The 16,253-nt window shown below is 38.6% G+C and overlaps 1 protein-coding gene across 6 annotated transcripts in view; it reads right to left on the bottom strand.

Annotated features, from left to right (window-relative positions):
* The window catches only part of LOC134357381 (spindlin-Z), a 120,184-nt gene that overhangs the window by 89,840 nt on the left and 14,091 nt on the right, over nt 1-16,253 (bottom strand). The window lies entirely within an intron of this gene.

Raw genomic sequence — 16,253 nt, 5'->3', positions numbered from 1 at the left:
CTGGTACGTAGAGACACGTACAAACACAAGTTCTGTAGCAAGATATAGAAGGTGGCAAGTACTTCGTAATGAGTTAAGAATAATGATATTGTACATCCTACTTAATTCATTATGCAACATGTAAAATCCACAAGTGTGATAGTTATTTTTGTGCCAAGAATGTGCTTAACATTCCGGCAAAGCTAGTGACTTGTCATGTGATCTAAAGTGCATACAGAAAAACCTCCACTGAAAATTTCCACCTTCTTAGAGCAGGTTCATGAATGGTGCTAAGGACAATGGAGTGTGTGTCCTATTTGCTGTTCCTAGGGTACTCTGACAGCAGAAGTAATGCAGGACATTGTTTCCTCTTGTTTGTTTTCTCCAGCTTCTGGATTGATTAAGCCAACTTCTCCTTCAAACTGGGGTCACAAGTCATGATCAGGGCTACTATCACAAAACAATGCATTTCATGACATACGTCAGCAATAAAAAAACCTGATTCTGATGACAGGAAATACGTACGTTCCCTGTCAAAATAGACCTCTGATAATGGAAAAAGTGTGACAACCCTGTCCATTTCTCTCATGGTGAAGACCTGTGTGATTTTCTTTGATAGTGTAATCTAAAGAATGCCATTGGATTGCTCTCTCCTGAGTACTTCTGTTTCTTTTTTTTAATATATATAAAATATTTTATATATCCTACTTAATAAATTAACTTCTCAGACACATTGATTGGACCCAAAACATACTGTACAAAGGTAGCATCATCTAGTAGATTGTTTCTCGGAAGAAAGATTCACATACACTTAAAGACCACATGAGAAAACAGCCAAGAGGACACCAGACCAAAAGACACAAGTGATATAATTTTAGGAGCTCTAGGGACTAACTTCTGCAAGATCCTCCATCAATTGTTTCAAGTATAGAATTTTGTAGTTAATAAACTTTTACAGAAACTTCATTGTTTTGTCCATTAAAACATACCAGGCTTACAAGATCCATGTCTCCATAACTATCTCCGAGAGCTATCATCATGCTAATTTTGTCCTATTTTTCCCTTAACAACTACCTCTAGCTGTACCTTTGTTATACTATCATAACATTAAAAGGAAAGGATAGTTTTACAACTGGGATTATGCTCAACATTACTAGCTAATCTCAATTTGGAGGCAACAAGTTATTCCAATCCATGGAAGAGAAAAAATGATTAACATCTTCTGCTGCTTTTAGCAGTTGGTTCCACATCATCTGCCTTCTACATCAGGTGCCAGAAGTCAAAAAATTGAGAGTAAAGTTCAAATGCTTAATCAATAAATGAATATGGTGGGATTTTGCAGTACATTAAAAACTAAGAGTTCAAATTAAACTGCACAATCAATTATTGCTATTTTATTAAACTTTCATCAGCATTTTCACGTCTAGAATCCTTGCCTCCATATTTACTTTTTACAATACCCTTTTGCACTCTAATTCACTTAACAGACATGTTCAACAAAATCCCACAGCCAGGTCAACACCAGATACAACCTACTGCATTCAACCACAAAACAGTCTCTTTCACAGGACAGAAACAACTCATTCAGTAGACCAACCAATCTACATAGTTTAACAGCTCATTCACCAAACTAAAATTGTAAAATGTTGAAATCATTTCCTTTATAATATCCCTGTTATGCACTCAACTTATCACTAAGTCTACTTGATACAGGCTGTAAAACTGCTAGGCTGCCTGCTACCACCCATGTATGAAGCACCAATAGCATTAAACTGTTTACTCATTCATTTGTATCACATATGTGCCTTATTATTTGTGAATTTATCTGTGGTAATATTACTTTATGTGCTATGTGTGTACTGTGTTGTGCGCTTTGGTCCAGAGGAATATCGTCTTACACATGTGTATGGTTGAATAACTATAAACTTGAACTAGCATCACGTTTAACTATCCCTCTACTCTTAGCTTAAAGTATCTATGTAAATATTATACTATTAAAGCAAGGCTCAATAAGCCTGCATAAATAAAAATCAAGGCACATCTCATCAACATAAAATTCACATTGAACTAACAAATCATTGCCAGATGAGATAATTTAGAAAAATGCAAAATTTTATGGCTGCCAGTCTTAATTTAAACCTTGATTTTATAGCTTCTCTACCATTTGAGTCAATTTATAATCAATTCTGTTGGGAGCTGTTGGGTTAGACTGTATAATTGTTATTTCCCTTGCAATTTAACTATCCTATGCTTGTTTGTATTTTTATCTAATTAAATAAAAGTATATACAATTGTTCAATGTGTCTCCAAATGGTTACAGCTCTTCTGTATTATTCTGGGAGCTTCTTGGGGGATCTCATTATTTGAATATGGACTACTGATTGGCTAACTCTTATCGATAAAGTTTGAATGGAATGTCTGTTATGGAAATTCAATGAAATTAGCAAACTGGCTTAAAAAAAGCAGACCACATTGGCTCTCTTTTCTTCTCCTGCCTTAGCCTTCTCTCTCACTACTCTCCTTTCCCAATCCTTCTGTTCTTTTAGCACTCAATAAGCGACTGTGTCCGAGTTTTATACCTCATTCTTAACTTCTGAAGAACCTCTGATCAAAAACATCAGAATTCAACAATTTTTGTTTAAATGGTTGTGAAAATATAAGGACACAGAAGAATCCCAGATGAAGTGGCTTTCTCTGCGTAAACTTAAGAGGGAGACGTTGCTTCCTTTTAAGTCCAAATTTCCAAGAACATTGCCTAGTTGTCACATTAGCACACCATCTAGTAGAAAGTTAAAAGTGAAGGAAAACTATTATATGTTGCAGTTTTGAAAAGAATCAGACCATCACTGAAATTAACATTGTACTCAAATTAAAATTCATACAAACCAACAATTGGGGTTATGGAAACAAAGTTGGACTCTGTATCATGGACAAACATACAAGATATTTGCTAGAGGCAAGCTCGATGCTCTAACCAGAAAAAAGTGGTTCTGGACGGAAGATGGAAGGTTACTGAAACGTGATGGAGCATGGAGATATGACACTAGTCTAAACTAGTAGCTCCATCTGTTAAATCTTACTTCTAATTATTACCCGTTACCCAATGCAAGAACACACAGTACTACGGAAGATAAAGCAACAACTTTTTTAATTTAGTAGCTCACTACTGGAGAGAGAGCACCTAGGCACACACAAGGGCCCGTACCAGTGGTCTCTCTCTCTCTCTGCCCCCCCCCCCAAAGAACACAGATACAGGGTCTTTTTATATCCTTTGTCACATAGCAAGAAACAATTTTTTAAGCTACCCTCATAGTCACAGCCCAGCAACAGTGGTATTTTGAGACAAAGACCCCTTAGTTACCTTCAAAGGCCAAAGCCAAACTCAAACAATGTGCACGATGAGATAGTTCCTCATTTTTCAACCGTAGTTCCACATTTTTTAGACAGAATAATTAAATTACTATATCTTGTCCTGCAAGTGAAACAAGGATTGCAAGGTCATATTGAATCTTTGTCCAACTTAGAGTATTTATAGAACTAGCTTATGAGACAAAGACAGAAAAGCAGAACCCAATTCACAAAACATAACTTCTGCAAAATTGTCAATCTGAAAGCAACACAGGCAGACTACGCAGAACAGAAGTCCGAGCAACCCCTCCACACAAGGGTCCGAAAACCACCCCCCAACCCCTTCAACATCTCACATCTACAAACAAGAGAAAATCTGCAGGTGCTGGAAATTCGAGCAACACACACAAAACGCTGGAGGAACTCAACAGGTCAGGCAGCATCTATAGAAAAGAGCACTGTTGATGTTTTGGCCCAAACTTTACAGATACTCCACTCCCTAGGACATGCTGGCATGGAAAAGATGATCAGCAGATTCCTCCAGTGGTGGTGAAATCCAAAGTACAAGGCACAATCTCCACAAACATTTTAAAAATCTGACCTGCCAGAAATTGAACCCTAGAGCAGCAGAAAAGTTACCATAATTAAGTGCTCAACGTATCAACGATACTCAGACTGGTAATAGTAGACAAATTTTCAAGATGTCTCGAAGCTATTCCAGCAAGGAAAGCCACTGCCACACACAGAGTAAAAACTCTGACTATATTCCTAGATGGGGATTGTCATGTCACATTGACTCTGACCAACAACACATTTCACTGGGTGCGTTTGTCAGGAATTATGTCAAGTGATGAACATTGAGTGGTCTTTCCAATGTCCACATCACCCAGAGTCATCAGGACAAGTTGAACGAATAAATGAAATCATCAAGCAATGACCAAGTATCATGAGGAAGAGGCACCATGGCCTACAGCTCTTCCTATAGTGTGAAGCACCAGAGCAGCCCCCAACAAGACTAAACTAAGTCCATTCGAGGTTGTAACAGGGCATCCCAAATCACTGCTGGGACCTCTTGATCTCAGAGAGGCCAATATGCATATTATGGCTGATAGTTTGGTTAACTATTGTGTGAAATTAACCCAAGCTGTACAGTCTGCTTCTTAACAGTTTTCTGCTGCTCTGAGTGGAGGAGGAGGAGGACACAATCTGATTCCTGGTGAATGGGTCCTGATTGAAAAACTGCATAAGGAACTACCGGACGCTCGATGGGAAGGCCCTTATCAAGTGCTGTTAATTACTAACTCGGTGGTGAAAGCAGAAGGTAGAAGTAATTGGATACACTTCAGCTACTGCAAACAGGGCAAAGTGGTACGCGATGAGGATAATAAGCACTGTGGTTAGTATGCTAGTAACCGCTGACTCAGTGCTATAGTGAGCAAATCACTAAACAAATAGAAGACATCAAGCAAATCGACAGCTTCTGAACATTATAAAATTTATTCTATTTGTTATATTTTTGCCAATTTTCCCAACTTGCAATGTTCCAATTGCGATGACTCATAATAATCTCTTGCTGTTGAGAATGTCAATATATACTGCACCCTTCAAAATATTCACCAATGCTAGACATCCCTGCAGACCCAGAACACACATGCACCCTCTTCCTTAAGCAAAGTTCATTATCACAATCCAGCAATGGCGATTTTGACATTGTGCCCATGATTTATTATACTCAGGGGAGGCGTAAATGTATGATGATAATGACCCCCACATATCATCTTGAACTAATTATTTATGTGAATATAATCAGCATGTTTTAGGGCAGTAGTTCTCAACATGGGTCATACGGCCCCCCCCAAGGGCCACGCTGGACTTCATAGGGGCCACAAGTAAAAATACAAGACTCTGGGGGCCACAGGAGTTTCTTAAAGGGCCATGTTAAGTTTACTGCTTTAATGAAATATTACCAAAATACATAAAGAAATGAATATGAAATTTAAAAGGAGTACTGAATGGGAAAATGCAAGAGGATGCAAATGAGGCAGACAAAACAGTTTAGCCTGTGTGTGCCAACTTGCCCCACTCCACATCCACCCCGAATCACAAAATGCAACTGGGGCAGGGCTGTCTGCAGCAAGAACGTCCCATCTGTCTTCCACTAACCCCTGCGCGTTATAATACTTAAAATGTGACATGAAGGCTGCAGTTACTGCAGTGGGATCATCTGCCAGGAACGGATAAACCGCAGAGAGACAAGAACACTTGAAGTCTACCACTGCCTCACTATCAACCACTACAACCTCCATTAAATCTCTGTTACTTATATTTTGAATATATATTTGCATATATAATAGCATTTAAAAATATTTGCTTAAAAATTCAATTTTTTAAAATGCAGCCTGAAAAAGCTAATTTTATTTATACATGTATATTCAATACAGATAATTTTCCTACATGAGAATATACTTATCATAATTGGATGACATTTTTTGCATAGACTGTGTCATCAACCATCAGCATTTGGTTGCAAAAAAAAAGAGGGAGGATGTTTGCCTGACACCTTTGCTGCCGTAATAATGGCTACCAACTTCATCAAATCAAATGCACGACAGGATAGTTTTTTTTGACAAATTTATGAGGAAACCAAAGATGATTTTGAACGGTTAACTAATATATACACAGAGGTCCAATGGTTATCAAAAGGTAATTATCTTTGTCACTTCGTTGCACTTCGGGAAAGTATTGCAGCATTTCTTATGTGATAAGCAGCTTGGAGAACAAATTGTCACTGCTAAATCTGACATATTTTACCTGTCAGATACAATTTAACAACTGAATTTATTACACAAACAGTTACAAGGGGGAAAAGAACCTGCAATCTCATATCATGCGACGAATTTATTACAGCAGCAATATTGGATGTTGCGAGTTAATGCAATTTACTGGCCACTCTTAAAATAGAATTTACAAGATGATGATCTGATTGTATCTTTTGATCACCTGAAACAACTGCACACTGACATGGAATTTTGGTTCAGAGACCTGCTGGAGATGCATGTTCCAGATTGGGTGGTGGATCCATTTGGGGTGAGTGTGAATGATGTTCACACCACATCGCAAGAATGTCTTATTGAGCTGCAGAGTGATATACTAGCTCAAGCAAAATTCAAATGTAGCAAGCAAACTTTCTAGACAATTAGTGATATTTAAAATGTTTCAACATCTCTGGGAGAAAGCAGAGTTGTTTTTAAAATGGATTTCCCACCTCTTATCTCATCGAATATGGTTTTAGTCAAGCTCTTCACCAGCTACAAAAAGCTTGTAACCATCTTGATGTTGTGAAAAGTGATCTTCGATTATCTTTAACCAAGTTACAAACAGATGTTCAAAAACTTGTTAGTTTCTCACACAGGCATAAGGATTTCACTAAATACTCAAGGTAACAATATTTCACTTTTATATAACGCTTTCAATGCTGGTTAGAAGATTATACAGTATATGTTATAAACACAGTATCCTAGTCAGAGGTTTGAGAGTTTTATTTTTCATATACACCTGCAACAATGTATTTAACATACAATACCTATAACCTGCTGGAACATAAATACTGACTGTATATTTGAATAATTAGTACAGTTGACCAAAAAAATGCTTTAGCAGCTAACGGAGACTATAGAGTGTGGGGGCCACAGAGGCAAATGAAAGCCACAAGTGGGGCACAAGGAGGAAAAGATTGAGAACACTGATTTAGGAAATAGTTATCATATCTACCTTATTTATCTCTTATCCTGGGATATCTCTATACAGTCAGCCCTCCTTATCCGCGAGTTTCGCATACGCGAATTCAACCAACCACGAATCAAGAAAACCCGGAAGTGTTCTTCCAGCACTTGTTGTTTGAACATGTACAGACTTTTTTTCTTGTCACTATTCCCTAAACAATGCCGTATAGTAACTATTTTACATAGCATTTACATTAGATTACTTATAATACCTAATACAGAGATGATTTAAAGTATACAGGAGGACGTGCGTAGGTTATCGTAGATCAGGGTCGAAAAAAAATCGGAAGTTCTCTTACTAAGTCGGAACAGGTACATCCAGTATTATTTAGCGTCAATTAGTCAAACATTTGTCTTAGTATATATTTTACCTTTCTATACATATAAAAACACTTAAAAAACGTATATTTCAGCTCCGAGTTCGATCCAATGACAAACCGCTCCCGAGCGCGCTCTCCATCCATGCCAGGTTGATGTGAAGGATCAAAACCCCAAAACCCAATAATTAAACCACTGCATTGCTTAGTAATAATTGTAGCGTTCATCGGGGCAGGGTCTTTCTCACTTTATCCTTTACAATTGTTCCAATTGTTGACCGACTGTAGCCTAACGCTTTTCCAATGACCGATGGCATTTCACCTCTTTCTGATCGCTTTATTATTTCCACTTTATTTTCAATCGTGATTATTTTCGTGAACAGAAACACTGCAGATTCAGAGCTCCGCCGCCAGGTCCTAATGTCCACCGCACTGAGAGAGGTTAAATAAGGTCCGGGGTTCCGCTGGGTCCTAAGGTCCACCGCATTGAGACAGGTTGAATAAGGGACTTGAGCATCCGCCTTTTTTGGTATCCACGAGGAGTCCCAGAACCAATCCCTCGCGAGTAAGGAGGGCCAACTGTATCTGCATCTAATGTTCATGACAATGCTATTAAATCTTTTAAAGTGTTCACTGTAGACACTACATTGTGCTTGAGTTCAGAAGCTACAATTCCACTAGGGCATAATGTATGCAATTATGCTTTACATTGACTAAAAGTAGGGGGATGATTCTGGAATTTTTATTAATGTTATTCTGAGATACTATAGTTCAACAAGATTCCTTTACCATGAGGCGAGGCATCACAGGCAAGCTTCACTGGGTAATGTGGATGGTAATGTGTGAGAACAGTGTCTGATGTTACCATTTCTTTTGTCTTTTGGAAAGGCATATTAAACTGCTTTGTCCGTTGCATTTCTTCCCGATCTGTAGTAATGAATACAAAAGGTAGAGCACAGTAGCCAGGTTTGGCAGGAACCTGCTATAGTAATTGACAAATCCTAATAAGGACTGCAACTGTGGCATGTCCTTGGCCTTGGGGCATCTAACATGCTTGAATTTTCTCAGGTGTCAACCTAGTGTATCAATGTTGTGACCACAGTAAGGGATACTGGCTTAAAGAATTCACACTTGTTGTGTCATGCTCTAAAGCCCATAATCTTCTAATCTTTTTAACAATGCCTTGAGACTTTGGAGATGTCCGTTGTCACCCTTTCCTGTAGCAATGTCATCATCCAGACAATACTAGGTGCCTGGGAAGCCTTGCAGCATCTGGCCCATAGCTTTCTGCCAGAGGGCAGGTGCAGATGTGACTCTAAAGATAAGCCTATTATAGCAAAAAAGCCCTGAGTGTTTATAGTGAGAAACACTTTGGATGACTTCTTCCATCTCCATCTGTACGTAGCCCTCTGCTACATCCATGTTGCTGAAGTGTTTCTCTCCAGCAAGGTTTGCAAAGATACCCTCTACCCAGGGCAGTGGGTATTGATCTACTTTCAGTACTGGTTTGATGGTGCCCTGATATATTTTAAAAAATCACCAGATTCTGACAGACCCATTCTTTTTGGCTATTGTGATCACTAGTGTTATCCATTGGCTCCACGCAACCTTGGAAAGAATTCCTTGAGTCTCAATGCGATATAACTCACTGGCTACTTTATCATGGATGGCACAAGGAACTGGACAGACTTTGCAAAACTTGGGTGTGGCATTTTCATTTAACACCAATTTACCTTGATGCCATTGAGTTTTCCCAAGCCATTCCTGAACACTGCTGTGGCATCATTCAGCGCCTAATTCGCTTTCAGTTGATTCCATTACAGGGGATGTGAAATGCAAATGGCTGATGGATCTCCAATCAAGCTGTAGTTGTCTCAGCCAATCATGGCCCCACATTGCTGACCCTTCTGTTTTTAAACATATACAAGCCCAATGTGGCTTGTTGGTTGTTGTGTTTCATTGTTACAAATGTCATTTCCACAGGATTTATCTTTTCTCCAGTACAAGTTCTTAGTTGGCCATCTGGAGGCTTAAGTTCAATACTTCTGAAATGCCATTCCAACTCATTTCATGGAATGACTTAAACAGCCAAGCTACTGTCCAATTCCATTTTATTAGTTTGCCATTCACTTCTGCTGTAAGCCATATTGCTTCTCTTAGTTTTCACATTGTAAATCACAAGGCTACCCAATCCTGCATCATTCTTATAATTATCAGATTTTTTTTATCAACAGCATGCAGATTAGTACTCTTTTTGAAACTGCAACTTGACTTTTTTTTAAGCTTTTTCTCTTCCAACAGCAGTCCATTTATTTTTGTCTGCTCAACATGTTCCTTGTATGTGCCTTACTTTGTTGCATTTTATGGAAGTTTTGCTTTTAAGTCTGTGTTAGACTGGTGTATGTGAGTCCCTGCGATAATTTATTCAGCCAGGCTTGTTCTGATTATGCATTGCAATTTTGTTCAAGATCACTTTCATTCCTGATAGCAACTCAATTGTGTCTTTGTCTGCTGTTTCCATTAATACAGGAATTTCAACTGCTCTTTTAAATGTAATCTGTGCTTCAGTTAGGAGCCAATTTTGAATGCTTTCATTTAATATTCCACGGACTAAATGATATCACATTGCATTATTAAACTTTTCAATGAACTGACAATGCTCAGACAATCTCTTCAATTCAGCCACGTATGCAGAAATGGACTTCCCTTCTTTTTAACTCTGCTTATGAGACCTAAAGCATTCTGCAATCAACAATAATTTTGATTCTAAATGTTCCTGCATTACTTTCATGATATCAGCAAAGCTCATTTTGGCTGGTTTGATTGGAGCAGTTAAACTTCTAAGCAAACCGTATGCCTTTAAACTCAATGCATTCAGCAAAGCTAGCACTCACTTATTGTTTGCTATTCATTTGTTTTAAACTACAGCTCAATTCACTCAGTATACAATATACAGTTATCTCTTATGCAATCAAACACATCTATCTTTCTAATGTAGTCAGCCATTTCTGCTTTCTTTTTTAAACAAATCACCCAGTACTCAGTTTATGAACCCGTAAATTCATTTGTTAAAAAAACCTAATGACCCGTTGCACTTTAAAAACTGGAACATCTCGCTGTACTTCAACAGGTGGATACTTATTTCAGGTTTGTTTAAAACTTCCTCATTGCCACTGCTATGGTTAGCAACTCCAAAACATAAAACTGATTGAAATTAAGACAAGGGAGCTTGAGAGATACACTTCTTAGTTTCATTTTTACTTTTAGTGAGATGTGCGCAATATGACATGGTGGTGTGATGATTCGTGTACTTTTCGTGTACTTTTGTATAAACCTGTAACTGATTATTTAAACAAAGAATGCTTAATCAAACAATATGTACAATATTACTAAAATGCTACTGAAATATTAAATACACAACACATACTAACTGTGGTCTGCCAGTGAGGAAATCAACAATTCAGTTGCACAGGGAAGTACCAAGGCCCAGGCCTTGGATAGTGACGCGTTTCGAGGGGATAATAGTGTTGACTGCTAAGCTGTAGCCAATGAAGAGCATCCTAATTTATGTACCTTCATTGGCCAAGTGTTCCAAAACTGAGAGAAGAGCCAATTAAATGACATCTACTATTGGCCTATTGTGTCGGTAGGGAGATTGGAGCAGATTCAGGTCATTCTCAGATGAAAAGTGCTTCAACTGTGAACTTATGAGAATAGATGCCTAATATTGAAATGTGACCACACAGAATTACACTGTTCTGTACGGAGAGGCTGCTTGTGAAGAGAGCTGAGTGGGTCAAAGCCAGTGATGAGATGTGGAGCCGTTGTTACACTCTGGCCAGCATGCTGACCGCAACCCATTGCCAAGGACTGCCAGTGGTTGATTACTCGTATGGAACCTACAATCTCTCTCAACACCTCCTGCTAGATATGATGGAAGCTGCCCACCATTAAGCCGGTTATCATAGAAAAAAATCTCCAGGCTTGGGAAAGTTGAGCAGCCAAATAAAGACTGGAGATAGCAGCTTCCAGAAGGTGAAGAGAGAGATTGTAGTCTGCAGGTGGTCTGTCAGACACAGTAGATGCTTATTTTCACATATGGTTGGAACTTCAGGCAGGAGGATGACAAGCACTACATCCAATCAGCGATTCACAGGGAGTGCCAAGTGGAGTGCCAGTTTTTTTTTTAACAGAAGGAAATTATTCCATCTTTTGCAAACCTAGCCAAGTCTTAAATGCTCTCTGAAATGGGCTAACAAGGTACTCAGTTCAAAAGCAATTAAAAGTGGGTAATAAATGCTGGCTCTGGCAGTAACATCCATGTACCCAGAATGAATACCAAGCACTCCCACACTCAAGATACTTGTTCAGACATATTGAAATAATCATCCCATAAATGGCACTGCCAGATCCCTTTAAATAACAAACCTAACATTGCCAAGCTACTCGAGATATTCAGGGAAAATACAATATTGTTGACCCAAAATAAACAATTCCCTCCATATATTCCTTTCCTGTTTGCAGAACAATTAAACTTTTCAAGCTAGTCATAATTTTGCTAAAATTTTTCTAAAGCATTGCCTCTAAACTAAATTTTTAACTAAAAACATTTTTCAAATTTTTGTTTTTATGTTTTAGGAGAAACCTACCAACTGAGTGGCCTGAACAACATGCAAGGACAAATGAAACAATGTACTAGACTCAACCTTCCATTACACACAACCAGAAAGGCCAAGTCGATTGAGAGCAATGCCCAGCTGTCAAATTCAGATACTGGCAGAGATTCAAGATTGTATTTGCATTTATATAGTGCCTTCCATAATCTAAGGATGTTCCAAAGCATCTTAGAGCTATTAAAGTAACTTTGTACTGTTAGTTATTGAGAGATGATGGCAAGATAAAACTGTATACACTTTTGAAATTCCTTTTCACTACTGGCAAGATCAAATTTATTGTCATCTGACTGTACATACATACAACCAAACGAAACAACATTCCTCTGGACCACAGTGCACCCACACAGCATAGAAACCAAAATCTTATGTTATAAATAAATTAAAATATAATTCAAAATACCTACAGCAAAGCTCAGAACAGGTAAACAGTTAACATCTCGCTGTCCTAGTGAGGAAACCGCAGTGGTGGCAAGGTATTCATTAGTGTCACAGCCTGAGCAAAGAAGCTGTTACCAGGTCTTGCAGTCCTAGTCCTGATTAGGAAGATCAGCCAATCTCTAAATTATCCTTGATAAGGCAGGGGTGAAATATCTTCTTTATCTGCTGTAGCCTTTCTGGTGGGGTAGTCCCACAATTTTATTGGGTACAGTTTACAGAACTATGGTCTACAGACAATAAAAGAACGATGATGCAGCATTCAGTAAAACTGACTCAGACTAAATATTTAACCCTGATTTCAGGGCCAATATCTCTAAACTGTTTTCCTTCAAAAACAGTATCTTCGGATTTATCATATTTGCCCAAGAGATGATGGTAGATGCACACAATTTAACTTACGTTAACATGACCTTGATCTTCCTCAGGCGGCTAAAGATATTTGACACGTCGCCTTTGAGCCTCGCCGATTTTTACCTATGCACCACAGCTTCTATCCTGCTGTTACAGACTATTTTTCAATGGTTCCTTACTCTTGACCTCACAATCTACCTCGTTACGATCTTACACCTTTTACCTACACTGCACTTGCACTCTAACTAACACTTTATTCTGCACTGTTATTGTTCTACCTTGCGACGTAGTGACGTATTAATGAATGTATCTGTATGAAAACCTTGCAAGTTTTTCACTGTACCGTTGTACAGGTGACAACAAACCAATTTATCAGTATCATATGACCATGTACATACTATCATAGTGACCCCATTTGCTGTTGTTTCTATCAGCGCTCTCCCTCCTGGAAAGGTACTCTGTGAGCACAGAGAGATACCAAAATCTTGGCGCTCTTCTGTGGCATCACTTCATCTGGGATTCTTTCTGTGCTTCAAGTTCGTGTTCTTCAGGCACAGCACGATTTGTATTGGAATTTCTGCTGACAGATTATATGGTGCTAAGATGAAGAAAGGTCTTGACCTGAAATGCTGACTGTCTATTTCCCTCCATAGATGCTGCCTGACCTGCTGAATTTCTCCGGCATTTTTTGCGTTACATGATCTGCATTTACCTACTGCTGACTGTCCTGGAAATGGATAATGCAGCAACTTGTGCCATAAACTGAGATACTTCTTTATGCCTCAGTAAAGCAGCCAACATAGTCAAAGAAGTTTCTTCCCCCCCCACCCCAAAATATTCTTTCTTCTCACCCCTCCCATTGGGCAGAAGATAAAGGTCTGAAAGCATATGCCACCCAGGCTCAAGGGTAACTATCCTTCTGTTCTAAGACTACTGAATAGTCCCCTTAGATTGATAAAATGGGTTTAACCACATAATCTACCTCGTCATGACCTCGCACCTTTTTGTCCAGCTGCACTGTACTTTCTTTGCAAGATTTTATTCTGCATACTGTTACAATTTTTCCCTTAATACTACCTCAATGCACTGTGGTACTGAATTGATCTGTATGGACAGTAAAGCTTTGCCATTGTATCTTGGTACATGTGACAATAATAAACCAATTTACCGTTTCATTCCAAAGTCACTAGGTACTGGAATGTATTACCAAACCAAGAGTAAGTCTCTAGGGATCTTAAACCCATGACCTTCTCACTTGAAGATAAGAATTCTACCACTTTTACACCAATGCCAACTTTCTCAAAATAATAATTTTTTGGTTTCCAAGGCTCTAGCCAAGCAGGGCAAGTGCAATTCCTCTGTGGAAAGAAACCCAGAATTACTCGTGGAACTTTGCCAAAACAATACAAAGCTTTTCCAACTCAGCTCTGAAATTTGGCCAAGCAGTCTAATGTGGTGTCAGCATTTCACAATCCTAATTTGTGAGATAAAAGCAATTTATCACTTTCATGTTTTATCTACTCAACCTATCCACATAAAACTTGCGGACTTACACAAATGGAAGACAGCAACATAGCAACTGCAAGTCTGCAAATCTGCAGAAATTTGTTAATCTTAAAACAATATTGCAGAGGCAGCATTAAGGTGCATGCATTAGCTGAATGGCACGGAATACAATGTACAAAGGTAATAAATTTTGTCATCTCTGGCAAGCTAGTCCAATACCTCAGATTGTTCTACATTACAAGTTAAACATGCTAGAAACCAAATACTATTGCCAATCCACAAACTCTGAAGTCTATCCAATGTTTCTATTATCTCATGTTTTACTTCCCTTCCAAGCCAATCTTCCCACTTCTGTTTCCCTGAACTTGCAACCAACAAAGAACAACATCAATCACACACTTATCCAATCACACATCCATTTCCCTTCTAGGCACCTTGCACGCCCATTAAAACATCCTCATCTTTCAACAATCATTATGCGCCAATCCAATAGTACTTTCATCACTATACTCTGGCTCATGTCCTGAAGAGGTACAACAATTGACTGGCATGATGGTGAACTTCAAAGGAGAGTTCTTCTAATAGATGCAATGTTAATGAAACACCTCATTTGGAAATTAACTGCCTTGATTATGACAGCAACTTCATTGGTTGACTTCAAGAAATCCAAGGCTATATATTTTCGCTGGTCATTAAAAACTCCATCTGATCTAATGGTTAATATCACATTAGATCTGATTCTCAATGTGCTTGGTAATTCATCTCAGCCGAAACTTTAAGGCCATTAGAGTTGTTGCCAGCAGCCTTGGGACTGTGGGTGGAGAGGGGCAGATGAAAGATACAACAATCATCAGGATTCCCCATCACTAATTCACTTGAAATCAGACATCTGTATAAGATCAGGCTTGGACTTGCCTCACCTAGCCAGAAATGGGAAAGAGAATGCTTAATGGTACCCTACTAAGTGACCAATCCCTTGAAACCACATTCTTGAACAGGCTAGTGGCATCAGAAGGAGAAATTAGAAAATAGAATTTCAATACTGCATTAATTATATTTCAAGAAGTGCAAATAATCATTTGATTTGAAATGTGTATATGCTTAACCTGAAGTGCAATTCGATATGGTTATGTGGCAATATATCCATTACAACATTTAGTTGAGAGGACTTAACCTGATTATTACCCAGCCAAAAACAAGAAAAAAAATCTGAGATGCTGGAAATCCAAGAAACATACACAGAATGCTGGAAGAACTCAGTAGGGCAGGCAGCATCTATGGGGGAAAGAAAAGAGCACAGTCAACGTTTCGGGCCGAGACCCTTCAACCTTTCTGCAGCCCTTCAAAGAACTGGACTTCATATAATATTATGGTGTTCTGTTCAATTTAAAATGTATCATTTTAGTTACAGATCGCAAAATACAAAGTTTAGAAGCCTTCAATTCCTTCAAAGTTACGCATAGGTTATGTACATGGTCTGCTGATGCTGTGATCTGAATTTTTAAATAATCCCTCAATAATTTGTTTATACACGTCTGTCTTGATGACAGCAGAAACAGTGCAGCCGCCTCTCCTCCATGCACCATATCCATCACACTGACATCATACCCCAAGATGTATTAATTTGCAGTGGAGGCACCATCAACTGCCAGTTCTAAAATCACAGAGATTTCAAGTTGCAGGAAAAATAAAATATATTTAGGCTTGACCGTGAACAGAACATTTACATCCTTTGTAATGAAACTGCAGTTCGGAATATACGACTCCAAAAACAGAACTCGAATCCAGCTGACTTAATCTAACATTCCGTTATACAGCCAAACAAAATTACATATTAACATCCTCCCAAGGCATAC

This window comes from Mobula hypostoma, chromosome 16, assembly GCF_963921235.1.
Source record: "Mobula hypostoma chromosome 16, sMobHyp1.1, whole genome shotgun sequence".
NCBI lineage: Eukaryota > Metazoa > Chordata > Chondrichthyes > Myliobatiformes > Myliobatidae > Mobula > Mobula hypostoma.
This window is presented reverse-complemented; position numbering and strand designations above follow the sequence as displayed.